This window comes from Theropithecus gelada, chromosome 7a, assembly GCF_003255815.1.
Source record: "Theropithecus gelada isolate Dixy chromosome 7a, Tgel_1.0, whole genome shotgun sequence".
In the NCBI taxonomy this organism is placed as follows: domain Eukaryota; kingdom Metazoa; phylum Chordata; class Mammalia; order Primates; family Cercopithecidae; genus Theropithecus; species Theropithecus gelada.
In genome coordinates, this window is record NC_037674.1 from 43,864,663 (window position 1) to 43,881,948 (window position 17,286).

At 41.1% G+C, this 17,286-nt stretch overlaps 2 pseudogenes; one reads left to right on the forward strand and one right to left on the reverse strand.

The window, feature by feature from the left end:
- LOC112627495 overlaps positions 1-4,310 on the forward strand; it is a 38,522-nt pseudogene extending 34,212 nt beyond the window's left edge.
- An 11,166-nt stretch (positions 4,311-15,476) lies between these two features.
- LOC112628193 lies at positions 15,477-15,564 on the reverse strand (annotated as a pseudogene).
- Between the last annotated feature and the right edge of the window lie 1,722 nt (positions 15,565-17,286).

Here is a 17,286-nt window from a genome sequence, read left to right on the forward strand (position 1 = left end):
GCCATTCTCCTGCCTCAGCCTCCCGAGTAGCTGGGACCACAGGCGCCCGCCACTTCGCCCGGCTAGTTTTTTGTATTTTTTAGTAGAGACGGGGTTTCACCGTGTTAGCCAGGATGGTCTTGATCTCCTGACCTCGTGATCCGCCCGTCTCGGCCTCCCAAAGTGCTGGGATTACAGGCTTGAGCCACCGCGCCCGGCCCCATTCCTAGCTGATTTTCATGGAGCAAATGATGCCAAACATCATAGCTTATCCTAACCTAACTTAAACATGCCCAAAACACTCACATTAGCCTACAGATAGAAAAAGATTAAAATTCAAATTTTGAAGTACAGTTTCTATTGAATGTGAACCACTTTCAAACCACCATAAAGTTAAAAAATCAAAAGTTGGGGACTGTATTTGCATTCTCATTTTATACTATTACAAAGAATATCAAAAGAAGCATACTTCTTAACTCTGTATGAGGTTAGTATAAATTTGATGTAACTAATTAAGGACTGTATGAGAAAGGAAATAACAGACCAGAATCTCTCATGAACGTGGATGGAAATACTATAAACAAAATGTTAGGAAACTGAATCTGACATTATGTAACAAAGACAATTTATCACGGCTAAGCTGGATTTATCCCAAGAGTATAAGAATGATTTAACATAAAATTCATAACTTTAGTCCATCACATTAAATGGATTAAAGGAGAAAAGTTATATAATTATCTCAATAGATACAGTACAGGCATTCAGTAAAAGTTAACATCCATTTATGACAAAAGCTCTTAGTAAAGCAGAAATAAATGAAACTTCCTATTGTTAAAAGGTTATTTTTTAAAAGCCTATAATCTTCATCATTCTTAATGGTAGATCACTGTAAACATTGTTCCATGAAGAGCAGACAAAGATAAGGTCAGGCGCAGTGGCTCACACCTGTAATCCCAGCACTTTGGGAGGCAGAGGCGGGCAGATGGCTTGAGCTCAGGAGTTTGAGACCAGGCCAAGCAAGATGGCAAAAACCCATCTGTACAGAAAATACAAAAATTAGCTGGACATGGTGGTGCACACCTGTAATCCCAGCTACTTGGGAGACTGAGGCAGGAGAATCGCTTGAGCCCAGGGGTTGGAGGTTGCAGTGAACCAAGGTCACCCCACTACACTCCAGCCTGGGTGACAGAGTGAGACACTGTCTCAAAACAAACAAACAAAACAGAGTAAGGCAAAGATGTCTGCTATCACTCCTTCTAGTCAATAAGGTGAAGGGTAAGACAGAAAATCATACTGTCATTATTTGTAGGTAATATAATTGCATATATAGAAAACCTCAAAAGAATGTACAGACAAATTATTAGAATTAATAAGAGAGTCCAGCAAGGTTAACTGCAAAAATACAAAACTGGAAGAAGGTATTTGTGACATATAGAATTGACAAAAAGTAAGATCTAGCGTGTGTGTGTGTGTATGTGTATGTGTGTGTCTGTGTGAATATTTTTTTTTTTGAGATGGAGTCTTGGTCTGTCGCCCAGGCTAGAGTGCAGTGGCATGATCTCGGCTCACTGCAACCTCTGCCTCCCAGGTTCAAGCGATCCTCCTGCCTCAGCCTCCCGAGTAGCTGGGATGTACAGGTATGCGCCACCACACCCAGCTAATTTTGTATTTTTAGTAGAGATGGGGTTTCTCCATGTTGGTCAGGCTCGTCTCGAACTTCCAACCTCAGGTGATCCGCCCATCTTGCCCTCCCAAAGTGCTGGGATTATAGGCATGAGCCACTGCGCCTGGCCTTGTGTGAATCTTAAAATAAGAAAAAGACAAACCAGTAGGAAGATGAGCAAAATACACGAATAGGCACTTTACCAAAAAAGGAAACATAAATTACCCACGAACATGAAAAGATGCTCAACCTCATTGACAATCAGGTAAATATAAATAAATGCCACAAGAAGATAGCATTTTACTCCAACTCTGTTGGCAAAAATTAACAAATTTAGTATCAAGTGCTGGTGAAGACATGTATCAGTGGAGCCTCTTTTATACCACCAAGATTGTGTAAATTGGAACAATCTTGATAAACACTTTGGCAATATTTTGTAAAATTGAACTGGATATATTACAGGGAAGTTCTTGCACACGCATAACAATATTCATTGCAGTACTATTTACCAAAAATTGGAGCCTATCAAATGTCTACTGATAGGAAAATGGAAAAATAGTGATATATTCACAGAGTACATGTACTATAGCTACACACATCAACCTGGTCAAATATAATGTATCAAAACGGCACATCATGGAAAACTAAATAAAGTCAAACTTGTGTAAAGCTCAAACAAGTAAACTAAACGATATCTTGTTTGGTGATATCTATGCCTATGATAAAACTACGTATTTTTAAAAATCAAGCATATAGTCAATATGAAATTCAAGCTAGTATTACCTCTGCTGAGGAGGTAGAGCAAGACAGGAAAGGGAAATACAGGTGGATGCATGAATAGGCAGTGTTCTAGTTCTTTTTTTTTTTTTTTTTTTTGAGACGGAGTCTCACTGTGTCTCCCAGGCTGGAGTGCAGTGGCGCGATCTCGGCTCACTGCAAGCTCCGCCCCCCGGGTTCACGCCATTCTCCCGCCTCAGCCTCCCAAGTAGCTGGGACTACAGGCGCCCGCTACCGCGCCCGGCTAGGTTTTTGTATTTTTAGTAGTGTTCTAGTTCTTAAGTTGAATGGTGAGTTTCTAAGTCTTCATTTCATGTTGCATTTGTTCTTTTGATGTATCAAATACTATAGTTTAAGAGAGCTGTAGTTTCCCTCTTTCACCACTACATGGCAGGCTAACACCTCAGTGAAATAGGTCCTGAATGGGAAAGGCTGGTGTAAATGGACATGTACCTAATGGCAGTATTCTAGCAGCATTCTAATTTCCCCACAGGGATACAGATAAACTAGGGACTGATGTTCTCAGAGTGTTTAAACGCACAACCACAGCATCTCAGGTGTACATCACTGTGGCGTGGATCTTGCAGCCACGTGACCAGGTTTTTTGTTTTTATTTTTCCTTTCTTTCTGCCTGGTTATGTAACTATTTTTGCAAACTTAGAAGTCTCTCTGTTTGAATGTTGAGTTTTATTTCTCAGAATGTTCCAATATTTCCCAAGACATTCATTCCTAAATTAATAACATGGAGCGGGAGGGCAGTCCCTCATGGCAATGGACACATCTAACTTGCACTTTTATGTCTAATGTTTTGGTGCTGTGTTTTTCACCACTAGCATTAGAACCACTGTTTAATAATGTCTGATGACACTATTGCAATATATAAAGTAATACTTAAAATTTAGTACCAATCAATGTTAAAATAGCAATGCAACAGTCATCGAAATCACTCACAGAAAGTCTGGTGCCAAATAGCTTATTGACATGATGTGATTGATGTGATAGTGACAAATGTCGGCAGGTCCTTCTTTTTTAGCAGCCAATATTATGCCACCAGTGGTGACACATAAACAGCATAAAGTCTAACTTCTATAGATCTCAAACAGGTAAACTATACAGTATCTTCTTTGGTAATACCTATGCCTATGATAAAACTACATTTTTTAAAAAAATCAAGAAAATGGTTGACATGAAATTCAAGCCAGTATTCTCTGGTGAGGAGGGAGGGTATGATAGGAAAGGGGCATAGGGAGCACACAGGTGGATACATGAGCAGGTAATGTTCTAGTTCTTAAGTTGGATGGTGGTGTGAGCCACCCACTTGCAGCTTCACGCTCTAGACTTTCCCTGTCTGCTACCATAGCACTAGACACATGTGGCAAGGGAGCACTTGAAATAAGATGTGCTGTAAGTATAAAATACACACTGGAGTTTGAAGACTTAGTATGAAAAAAAAGGTCACATGTCTCTTAATAAATTTTAATGTTGATTACATGTTGAAATGATAATATTTTGAGCAGTGTGAAGAAGAGGCGACAACCACCCCAGGACAGATCAAAGCCCGCGCTGCTGCATCCCACATGCCCAGCGCCTACGCCCCACCGCCATTGCCGCCACCACCGTGCCCAAGAGAAAGGCTGAAGGTGATGCTAAAGGAGATAGAGCCAAGGTGAAGGACGAACCACAGAGAGGATCCACGAGATTTTCTGCTAAGCCTGCTCCCCCAAAGCCAGAGCCCAAACCTAAAAACGCCCCTGAAAAGAAGGCAGAGAAGTTACCCAAAAAGGAAAAGGGAAAAGCTGAGGCTGGCAAGGAGGAGAATAACGCTGCAGAAAATGGAGATGCCCAAACAGATCAGACACAGAAAGCTGAAGGTGCTGCAGATGCCAAGTGAAGTGTGTGCATTTTTGATAACTGTGTACTTCTGGCGACTGTACAGTTCGAAATGTAATTTTTTATCAAGTTTTATAAAAATGCAGAATTTGTTTTGCCTTTTTTTTTTTTTTTTGAGACGGAGTCTCGCGCTGTGTCACCCAGGCTGGAGTGCAGTGGTGATCTCGGCTCACTGCAAGCTCCGCCTCCCAGGTTCACGCCATTCTCCTGCCTCAGCCTCGGAGTAGCTGGGACTACAGGCGCCCGCCACCACGCCCGGCTAGTTGTTTGTATTTTTAGTAGAGACGGGGTTTCACCATGTTAGCCAGGATGGTCTCGATCTCCTGACCTCGTGATCCACCCGCCTCGGCCTCCCAAAGTGCTGGGATTACAGGCTTGAGCCACCGCGCCCGGCCTGTTTTGCCTTTTTTTTAAGCTATGTTGTTAGCACACAGAACACGTCATTGTGTTTTTTGGGGAAGGGCATATGTCACTAACAGAACATCTCCGAAGCTGGATTGATGTGCGGAAAACCCCTTTCCCTTCTAGTTTTGGGAGACTTGCTCTTGGCTCCCAGGAGGGGGGATTCCCTGACTTTGACACCCAAGGCCCCTTGGCGCAAAAGCCTTGTGGGACGGAAAAACAAATTCGTTTTTATGTCCTCTTCTCCCTTTCCACCTTTCAGCATAGACTTAACTCCCTTAAGCCCAGACACCTGTTGGGACCTGACCTTCAATAATTGGCTACTGGTGTGTCAGGCAATCTGGACTTTCCAGTGATGCCACTGAGATGGAACCCCTCGAAAAAGCAATGGTTCCGTTTCAAGATTGTGGATCTTCAGAAAAATTCTGTCATTTTCATTTCATTTCCTGAAGGTCAGGGTCAGCTCGTGAAACACTGTTAAACAACATGCTAAATGTGAAATATCAACCTCACTCTCAACTTTCCCTGTTCAGAGCATCAGATGAGGACTTCATTTGGGTTTTACAGTGGCTTTCTGATTTTGCGTAGTCCATTGAAGAAGGGAGTTTGAAAGTCGCTGCATACTGTTAATGATTGTCTGCCCATGTCCTGCCTGAAATGCCATGATTGTTTATGGACAGTATCTTTAATAAAGCTGGATACAGTTTGGCTTGGGAAAAAAAAGAAATAATATTTTATATATGTTTGGTTGAATGAAATATTTCAATTCATTTCACCTGTCCCTTTTTACTTTTTCTTTCTTTTTTGGAGTCACGGTCTCCCTCTGTCACCAAGGCTGGAATGCAGAGTTGCAGTCAGCACTCACTGAAACCTCAACCTATCAGTTTTAAAAGATCCTCCTGCCTCAGCCTCCCCAGTAGCGTAGCTGGGACTACAGGTGCGGGCCACCACTCCCAGCTAATTAATTTTTGTAGAGACAGGGTCCCACTATGTTGCCCTGTCTGTTGTCCAACTCTTGGCCCGATGTGATCCTCCTTCTTCGACCTCCCAAAGTGCTAGAATTACAGGCATGAGCCACAGCCCCCAGCCTTTGCCCTCCTTTTTTTTTTTTTTTTTTTTGAGACGGAGTCTTGCTCTGTCTCCCAAGCTGGAGTGTGTGGTGCCATCTCGGCTCACTGCAACTTCTGCCTCCCAGGTTCAAGTGATTTTCTTGCCTCAGCCTCCCATGTAGCTGAGATTACAGGCACGCGCCACCCAGTTAATTTTTTGTATTTTTAGTAGAGGTGGGGTTTCACCACGTTGGCCAAGCTGGTTGCAAACTCCCGACCTCAAGCGATCTGCCTGCCTCTGCCTCCCAAAGTGCTAGGAATACAGACGTGAGCTACGGTGCCCGGCCCTTTTTCCCTTTTTAAAATGTGGTTACTAGAAAATTTAATACTACATATGTGGCTCGCATTGTATTTCTGTTGGGAAGCACCACTCTAGACGTTATTACCAATACAGTACTTGTGTATTACAGCACTCGTGTATCACAGTATTAGTTATTACAATACTGTCTTTGCGATCCCTACACACGGGGCTGGCTTCAGGGGTGTGGGCAGTGCAGTCGCACAGGGCCCCACGTTCCGAAGGGCCTCGCCCTTGGTTTAACGCTCTGCTCTCATTGCCTTGAAACCCTTACTTTTACCTTTGAATTTGAGTTTTCTAAGCGAAGTCTCACAGGACAATGGAGACTGCGCCAGGGGCTTGAAGGCTCGGCTCAAGCCCGCCCCGCCTCCCTCCCTCCTAGGGATGGCTCCCAGTGTCTCTGGCCGGGGCCTGCCTCTCGCTCGCCGCTCCTGCCCCGCAACGGCTGCCATTTTCCCCCCAGGCAAGGTCCTGGGCGCGGCTCTGGGGAGGGTCAGGGTGCGCGTCCCGCCGTGTCGTGGGGCGGGGTATGGTGATGGCCACGCATCCCTTCCCCGGGCTTCCCCGGCCCACCTGGATCTAGGGACTGAGCGCGACTGACGCCGCAGAGGTCGCAATACCGCTGGGGGCTGCCTGGTGCCATGGGGTTGGGCCGCGGGCCCACGGGGAGAGACACCTGGCCTGACTTCTGCAGGCCTCTCCCCGCCAGGGAGCGCACGGCAGCGGTGCCCAGAGGCTGGAGGCAGCGGAACGCACGCGCCCGGTGTCGCTGAGAGCCTGCGCCGGCCCCAGAGTATCCGCGTGCCCGAGGGAGAGCGCCCGCCTCTGGCTCCGAGCTTGGGGGAGGGGTGGCGTGGGGGAGGGAGGATCCTCTTTCCCTGCTTCCAACCTTCCTGAGTCTTTGTTGTGCTGTTTGTCTCTTCTGGCTAGTCAGAGCAGCCTCTGGGGACAAGCCGTAACATACGAATTGGGTAACTCGGTGATTCCACATTGCACAATATGAAGATAAATGGTAAAATTCGTGCTAATAATTTAAAATAGTATTTTTTCTTTATTTAGAAATTTTCATAAGTAGCATATAAAAAGCACAAAAAGTCCGGAGAGAGAAGGCTAGAATCTAGGTAAAAGCTTTTACTTGCCTTTTGAATAAGGCATCCTCATTTTGCACTGGGCCCACAAATTATGTAGCCAGTCCTGCTTCCATAATCTAAATTTCAAGCACTCTAGGCTCTGACCACTACTTTTCGGTTATCCAGAACCACAAGTCCAGCAACCCTTTGATTCCAATACGATCTACAATTAATTGATCTTACCACCTTTTCTCTGGATGTGTGTGTGTGTGTGTGTGTGTGTGTGTGTGTGTGTGTGTGTATCTCCTGGCTTCCCTCCTTTCCGGCTTAAATTTCATTGTCCACTATTATGGTCATTCCTGTGGATATACCCTGAACTCCCTTGCCTCGTCTCCGTTCACAATACCCATCTGGCCCACTCTAGTAAAGCCCAACTCTCTGCTCCGTGCGGTCTCTCAGGCTCCACTAGGCAGCCCTGGGTGCCTCACTCTGCAGTCTCCAAAGAGCAACAAGAGGGGAAGCCCTGGTGTGCAAGAGGTCTTCATACCTCTGCTTTAAAGTCATACTCCCCAAGTTCCATTGGCCGGCACAAGTCACAGGGCCAAGCTCAGCCTCAAAGGGTGGACAAATAGATTCCACTCTTGATGAAAGAAGCTACAGAGTTACATTGTTAAGATGCTCATGTACATAGATGGAGAAAATTTGTGGCAATTTTTTCAATCTACCACAGACTTTAAAAGGAAAGAAAGTATATCTTAATCTTTCTCCTCCCGGGAGGTATGTTAGTTTCTGCAAATCCGACTACTGTCTCCGGGAACCTCAGTTATTGAGATAACAGGAAGGAGAGGGACAACTTTGTCAAATCACTAGATTCTCCAGAATTATGATGGTCTGGTTACCATACATAAGGTGACTACTGCTTAAAAAACTTTTTTTTTTTAAGACAGTGTCTCAGTCTGTTGCCCAGCTGGAGGGATTACAGCTCAATGCAGCCTTGCCCTCCAGGGCTCAGGTGACCCTCTCACCTCGGCCTCTTGAGTAGCTGGGACTACAGGTGCTTACCACCACACCCAGCTAGGTTTTTTGTTTGTTTGTTTGTTTGTAGAGACAGGGTTTTGCCATTTTGCCTAGGCTGATCCTCGAACTCGTGGGCTCAAGCTATCTGCCCGCCTCAGTCTCCCAAAGTGTTGGGATTACAGGCATGAGCCACCATGCCTGGCCCCCACAAAAAATCTTTTAAACATCTATTGAGTACAATATTTTGCATGGATTATAAAATACTTGCTCCCCATGACATTATATTATCATTGAGGAAATAGAAACAAAGTAGTTAAAATATATGCATGAAGTCACACAAGTAGGAAGTGGCAGAATCCAGATTTGAATACAGGTCTGTTTCAAGCCAGAGCATGCAACCACTATGCTATGTTATCTCCTAATGCAGTTTGTTTCTAAAATAAGGCTTGCTTCATGTGGCATAAACGTGGTGATAAATACAGATGGTTCCTGACTTATGATAGCTTGACCTGGGATTTTTCCACTTTATAATAGTACAAAAGCAGTACACATTCAGTAGAAACTGTACTTCAGGTTTTAAGTTCTGCTCTTTTCCCAGGCTATGGTACTGGCATATGTGGTAGGATACTCTCCCATACTGGGCAGCACTAGCAAGCCGCAGCTCCCAGGCAGCCACTTGATCATGAGGGTAGACACCTGATACTCTACAGTGGACTGTGTTGCCAGATGATTGTGCGCAACTGTAGGCTAATGTCAGTATTCTGAGCATGGTTAAGGTAGGCTAGGCTAAGCTGTGATGTTCAGTAGGTTAGGTGTATTCAATGCATTTTCAACTTGCATATTTTCAACTTTACAATGGGTTTATTGAAACATAGTCCCATCCTAAGTTGAGAAACATTTGTACTGTTTTTCAAAAAATTTTCATTCTGTAACTTTATTACATGTCAACTACATATCCAGTTAACTTCTTTAGTGAAACATGATGAAATTATTTGTACATATTATATCCCAAGGAGTCAGAGACAGAGACATAACAATAGCATAGTAATGTTAGACCCCATACTAGATGGTGAGCTAGATTGTAAAAGTCATAACTTGTATATCATCATTTAATGTACTTTTTAATCTTTTTTTTTTTTTTTTTTTTTTTGAGGCAGGATCTCACTCTGTTGCCTAGGCTGGAGTGCAGTGGTGTGATCATGGCTCACTGCAACCTCGACCTCCTGGGTTCAAGCGATCCTCCCACCTCAGCTTCCCAAGTAGCTGGGACTACAGGCACACGCCACCATGCCTGGCTAATTTTTTGTATTTTTTGTAGAGACGAAGTTTTGCCATGTTGCCCAGGCCACTCTCCAACTCCTGGGCTCAAGCAGCCCTCCTGCCTTGGCCTCCCAGAGTGTTGGGATTACAGGCGTGAGCCACCACACCTGGCCTTAATCTTCAAAGAAAGAAAGATTGTTCTACAATTCAAAGAGAGATATTCTAAATTTTTTTTTTTTTTTTTTTTTTTTTTGAGACGGAGTCTCGCTGTGTCTCCCAGGCTGGAGTGCAGTGGCGTGATCTCCTCACTGCAAGCTCCGCCTCCCGGGTTCACGCCATTCTCCCACCTCAGTCTCCCAAGTAGCTGAGACTACAGGCGCCCGCCACCATGCCCGGCTAGTTTTTTGTATTTTTAGTAGAGACGGGGTTTCACCATGTTAGCCAGGATAGTCTCGATCTCCTGACCTCGTGATCCACCCGCCTCGGCCTCCCAAAGTGCTGGGATTACAGGCTTGAGCCACCGCGCCCGGCGATATTCTAAAATTTATTATTGAATGGGTAGGACATGCACACAGTACAGTAGTCCCCCATTATCTGTGATTTCACTTTCTGTGGTTTTGGTTACCTGCAGTTAACTGCCATCTGAAAATATGAAATGGAAAGTTCCAGAAATAAACAATTCATAAGTTTAAATTTTGTGCCATTCTGAGTAGGATGAAGAAATCTCTTACTGTCCTGCTTTTTCCATCTGGAATGTGATGGATGTCCAGAGTATCCATGTTGTATGTGCTACCAGCCTGTTTGTCATTTGGTACCCATCTTTGTTTTGAGATCAACAAACATACTATACATAGGGTTCAGTACTATCCAAGGTTTCAAGCATCCACTGAGGATTTTGACACATGTTCCCCAAGGATAAGGGGGGCTTCTATATAAATTTAAAAGGCACACATATATAGCAAACAGTTTGGTGGCTTTCCACAAGGTTTTTTTTTTTTTGAGACGAAGTCTTGCTCTGTTGTCCAGGCTAGAGTGCAGTGGCACAATCTTGGCTCACTGCAACCTCCACCTCCCAGATTCAAGCGATTCTCCTGCCTCAGCCTCCCAAGTAGCTGGGATTACAGATGTATGCCACCAATTTTTGTATTTTTAGTAGAGAGGGGGTTTCACCATGTTGGCCAGACTAGTTTTGAACTCTTGACCGCAAGCGATCCACCCGCCTTGGCCTCCCAAAGTGCTGGCATTACAGGGGTGAGCCACTGTGCCCAGTCACTTTCCACAAGTTAAACATAGAATTTCCATGTGACCTACCAACGCTGCTCCTTGGTATATAACAAAAATAATAACGAGCTCAAGCAAAAACTTGTACACAAATGTTCATAGCAACTTTATTTGCAATAGCTAAGAGGTTCATCAATAGATGAACGGATCAGCAAAGTGTGGTATAGCCATACAATGGAATATTATTTAGCTACCAAAGTAATGAAGTACCGTTGTAGGATACAACATGGATGAACCTTAAAAACCTTGAACATATTTTGCTAAATGAAGCCAGACACAAAAGACCACACAATGTATGATTCCATTTATATGCAATATACAGAATAGACAAATCATAGAGACATAAAGCAGATTAATGGTTTCCAGTGGCTGCGGGGCAGAGGAGTGACTGCTTTATGAGTACAGGGTTTCTGTTTGGGGTGATGAAAATGTTCTGGAGCTAGATAATTGTGATAATGACATAACATTGTAAATGTACTGAATGTTACTGAATGGGATACTTCTAATGATTACAATGGTAAATTTTATGTTATAGGCATTGTACTACAAAAAGAAGCCTGAAAGGGGGTACACAAGAATATAGAGTAAAAACTGAGAGGCTGACTTGGGGTTCACTGCCTGTGAGTTAGCACTGGTCTGCAAGGAGCAGTCCTATTCAATAAAATATTGCTGTCTATACATATATTTTTAAAAACACAAAACGAAGACAGCAAAAAACCTTAAGTCTTCCTCACATCCCTGTCTTCTAGCACCTAACTTCTTTCTCCAGAAGTCACTCCTGCTATCAATTTGTTCTATATTTGTACTGACAAATTCTGTGCATCTATGAACACATATATTTATATTTAGTTTAGCAATATTTTCATATAATTATAAAATATTGCAGTATCATATACCTACTGTATTTTTTTCCCTTTTGTTCCCCAGCCCCTCAGTATGGAGATTCCTCCCTTTCACTACCAACACAGAACTAACCCATTCTTTTACATAACTATTCAATGTTCCTTTGTTTGGAAGTTTTAAAATTTGTTTATCCTCTTTTGATAGAAATTTCGGTGCTTTCCAATCTTTTGTTTTCTTTTACTTTACAAATATCTTGTGAGTAGTTACCCTAAATCAGGGATTAGCAGACTACAACCCAGGGACCAAATCTGATCCACCACTTGTTTTTGTCTGACCTGCAGGTTAAGAATAATTTTTCGTTTTTAAGTGGTTGAAAAAAGTTTTAATTTCTGTCGCTCAGGTTGGAGTGCAATGGCACGATCTTGGTTCCCTGCAACCTCCGCCTCCCAGGCTCAAGCAATCCTCCTACCTCAGCCTCTCAAGTAGCTGGGACTACAGGCACTCACCATCATGCCTGACTAATTTTTGTACATTTTGAAGAGATGGCATTTCATCATGTTACTCAGGCTGGTTTCAAGTTCCTTAACTGGAGTGATCTCAAAGTGCTGGGATTACAGGCATGTACCACCTTACCCCATAACCCACTTTTCACATGTATGAATGTATCCACAGGACAAATTTTTTTAAAGTAAAACTGTTAGGTCAAAGGCAATGTGCATTTTATAATTTAATAAATATTACCAAATTGCTCTCCATAGAGGTTAAATCACTTTACACAGTTTGACCAACACTGTATGTTTTCAAACTTTTTGCTCTTTCACAATATGATAGATTTTTAAAAAAATGTATAGCACAAGCTATCATTTATGAGACAGAGATTTGAACCCTGATTGAATATTTACAAATATTAAGGAATTGCTGTTAATTTTTTAGATATAATGACGGTATTTTGGAACACTGAATAGGTATTTTGGAAGATACTTTGCTTAGATATGATGATATTTTGGTTATATATTATTGAAAGATATAGACTAAAATAATTATTAATGAAATAATGCAATGTCTGGGATTTGCTTCAAAATAATAGAATAGGAGTGGGTGTGGAATGGGGTATGGATGAACCATGACTGACTATGAATTTATGATTGTCAAATCTGGGTGACGTGTACTTTACAGTTTTCTCTTCTTTTGTATATGTTTGAACCTTTCCAAATAATAAAAAAAATTCACTTGCAAAAAAAAAAAGGAATGACCGAGGGGAGAGTAATTGGAAACAATGAATCCAGACAGTTCTCTTTAGGAATTTTGATATTTAAAAAAGAAGGGGAAAAAGGCCACTAGCTAGCAGGATCAACAGAAAGATATATTTTAAAAATAAATTTAATTATTCAAGTATTGCATATGGGTGGAAAATGCACAGCACAATGAATGATCAGTAAGTGAACATCCCTAAATATGAAAGAAAAGGTTTACTTATTGGATTTTTTGGTAAACATTTTTGTTGATATATAACTTACATATAGTAAAGTGCATAAACATTAAGTATACTAAACTCGATGGGTTTCAACAGTGAGTTATCCCCATGGAACCAACACCCTAAGTCAAGAACAGAGTTGTAAATCACTGTGGTGTCTGCAGGGAAAAAAAAAAAGAATAGAGCTGGGTGTAGTGGTGTTTACCTGTAATCCCAGCTACTTGGGAGGTTGAGGCTGGAGGATCACTTGAACTCAGGAGTTTGAGGCTGCAGTGAGCTGTGAACATGCCATTGCATTCCAGCCTAGGTGATAGAGAGAGATCTGGTCTTTAAAAACAAAACAAAACAAAAACAAAAACAGAAAACATTTCCAGAATGCTAGAAGCTTCTTCCTTATCTCCTTCCAGTCAAGCAGTCAATACTCCCCACAAAAGGTAAACTCTCTTGCCTTCTTTTGAACTTTATATAAATGGAATCAGTACAGTAGTGACTGTTTTGTGTCTGGCTTATTCTGCTCAAGATGATGTCTGGACATTCATCATGTTGTTGCATGTAAAGGGCATTCATTCTCTTTTTGATGTATACAAATACATAATAGTAGAACATTCTGATGTATGAATATAGCAACAATTTATCCATTCTACTGGTCATGGACATTTGAGTTTTTCCAGTTTGGGACTATTACCAACAGGGCTGCTATAAACACCCTAGTATATGCTTTTTGGTATACATATGCACTCATTTCTGTTGGGTATATACATAGGAGAAGAATTGCTGGATAATAGAGTATGCATCTTTTTCACCGGTGGGCACCACTTTTCCAAGGTAGCCGAATCAATTTCTATTCCCACCAGCAATGTATGAGAATTGTTATGATCAGTTTTTTAAAGTTAGACACTCCAGCAAGTGGACATCGGTATCTCAGCGTTGTCTTAATGTGTACTTCCCTGATGACTAGTAATACTAAACTCTTTTTTTAAATATGCCTATTGAGCATTTGAATATACTCTTTGGGAAAGTGATTGTACAAGTCTCTTGTTCATTTTCCCCCTTGGCAGTCTTTTTCATAGTGATTTGTTGGAGTTCTTTATATATTTTGGATCCGAGTCCTTTGTTGGATACACAACACACACACACATATAAAATAAATATTTATATTATTATATATTATATAAATAAATTATATATAACATAAATATTTTCTCTCAATAGTGTGTATCCTCTATGTTCTTCTTCCTTCTCAAGATTGTCTTTGCTATTCTTCATTCTTTGTAATTTCCATATAAATTCTACTGAGCTTTTTTACTTCTACCAAAAGAAAAAAAAATAGGATTTTGAGTGACATTGCATTGAACCCAACGAATAATTTGGGAAGAATTGACATTTTTACAATATTGTGTCTTCCAAAGTATACATGTTAACTATCCCTCCATTTACTTAGGTCTTTAACATTTTAATTTAATTTAATTTTTTTTTTTTTGAGACAGGGTCCCCCAGGCTGGAGTGCAGTGTCACGATCCCAGCTCACTGCAACCTCCGCCTCCTGGGTAACAGAAAAACCTATTGACCAAGCAAAGTAAGTCTGAGTACTTATTTTAGTACTTACTTTTAAAGTAAGTGGGTAGGGCATAAGTTGTATTAGCCTTACTGCAGAAAGGAAGAACACTACCTCGATAGAGAATTAGTAGTATGTCAGAGGGAGATTTCGAGAATGGATATTTGTAAGATTTGGGGGTCTGGGCTCAAATGGTTTAAGATGGTCTTACAAAGAAAGAAACTGATGGGAATTACACATAGTTTATAACATTTAGAAGAGTTAGGATTAGTAGACACAGAGAAGTAAAGGTCTCCACGCAAGCCTTGATAAATACACTGTCATATACGTGAGCTTTTTGCCTATTTGAGCAGTCTGTTATCCTGACAGGAGAGTTCTTTGGCCAGATGAGCAAACTGTTTTCCCCAATATGTTAATTTCTTGAAGCAAACAATAAATGTTGGTTTACCACGTTATCTTCCTGGGCAAGAATTTCCTAGAAGACTGTGTCATGTTGACCCAAGTGGTCTTAGTCCTCAGTCAACAATACCAACTTCTTAGCCTGAAATCTCCTGTCTCATAAAAGTGGAGACCTATTTTTGCTGTCTGTCCTTCCTGTACTGTAATTTTACTGTGGGTAGGGCGTAAATCTTATACCCCTGAATGTGGGGTTTGTTTATTTTTACATATTTGTAGCCAAATATATATTAATTATTACTTATATTTGCTTTTATTTTCTGCTTTTTAAAAACTTAGTGCATCACAATAATTTTCACATTATATTATACGATCTTTATAAAAACTATTTTGATGGTTCTATTATCGAGATTGTTGAGGTTATATCATTAGCTAGATTCCAAGAAATTGAATCACTGAGACAAAAGGTATAAACCTTCATAATATATATTCATAAATATTATCAATTGCTTTCCTACACTTGATCTTAGCCAAAAGGCTGAGAAGCGATCAATTGCTTTCCTAAATAATTTTACAAATTTCCACACCTTTCAGCCAAATATGAGGAGTCCTATTTTACCAAACTCTGTAACACTGGATATTAATATTTTAAAAAATACTTGCTAATTTGCTGTTGCAACTGTTATCTTATTGTTATATGGATTTATATTTGTTTGATTCCTAAAAATGTTCAGATTATTTTCATACACTTGTTTGCTGGTTCTATTCAATTCCTAAATTATTTGTTGTATTTTTCAAAATTGTACTCAGGTCATCAGGTGGAGAAAATTAATTAATCGCATTTCTCAGTTCATAGTTTATTGTCCTCACAGGTTAGTACAATTGTTCTCTTGAAATTTTTCTTTTTTCTCCCTTCTTCTCTGATTCCTACCATACATATTTATTCTTTTTTTTTTTTTTTTTTTTTTTGAGATGGAGTCTTGCTCTGTCTCCCAGGCTGGAGAGTGCAGTGGCATGATCACAGCTTACTGCAACAGCTGGCTCCCAGGTTCAAGTGATGCTCCTGCCTCAGCCTCCTGATTAGTTGGGTTTACAGGCGCCCACCACTACGCCTGGCTAATTTTTTGTATTTGTAGTAGAGACAGGGTTTCAGCATGTTGGCCAGGCTGGTCTTGAACTCCCAACCTCAGGTGATCCATCTGCCTCAGTTTCTCAAAGTGCTGGGATTACAGGTATGAGCCACCGCACCTGGCCCATACATACCCATTCTAAAGCATTTGTTATACATCCTTAAATATATACATTGCATGTATCCTTAGAAAACATGTATTATTATATTGTTTGTATATGCTATTTAATGAATAGAATCTAGTTATAAATCTCATTCTGTTTCCCCACTTTTGCACTTAACCCTATGTTTGTGAGGCCCATCAATGATATTTTATGCATATCTATTCCATCACTTCTTTCTCCAGCATTGTATTTTCATAGTGTACTACATATTAGTTGCAGCGACACTAGTTGCTGTAATAAACAAACCCCAAAGCACATAATGCTGAACACAAGTGAAGTTTATTTCTTGCTCTTGAAATCCAAAAAATGAGTATTCCTCATTGGTGTGTAGGTTTCTCCCCAGTGGTGATTTAGAGAACCTGGCTGTATCTATCTTGTGGCTCTGCCTTCTTTAACACGGCTTCCAAGATGGTCACATCCACCTGCATTGCACTGGCAGAAGGTGAAAGGCATAAATATCTGTGTGAGAGGTTTTCATGGGCCTGGAATAGCAACATCATTTCCATTCATATTCTTTGACTAGACCTCAGTCAAATGGCTGTGCCTAACTGCAATGAAGACTGAAAAATGTAGTCTATTTGTGTGTCTTGGAAGAAAAGGAGATAGATTGAGCCACTAACCAATCTTGCCAGAGTGAGCAGCCATCATAAGGTTCTTCTCCATTTGTGATAATGAATACCTAGGTTGCCCTCACTTTCCCACCACTCAGATAAAGCCATGAGGAAGGTCCTTGTACATTTCCTCCTAAAAACCTTTGTGAGTTCTCTGTGATAAACACTAACATTTGGTTTTGCCTATCTAATTTTTGCCATTCTGACGTCCATGTATACAAGTGGTATCTTGTGATTGCATTCCTCTGATTACTAATAAATTTGAGTATCTCTTCTATTTTGGGCTTTTGCTTCTGAGAATAACTTGTTCTTTTCCGATGCTATTTTTTTTTCTATAGGGTTTCCTGTGGCGTTTTTTTTTTATTGAT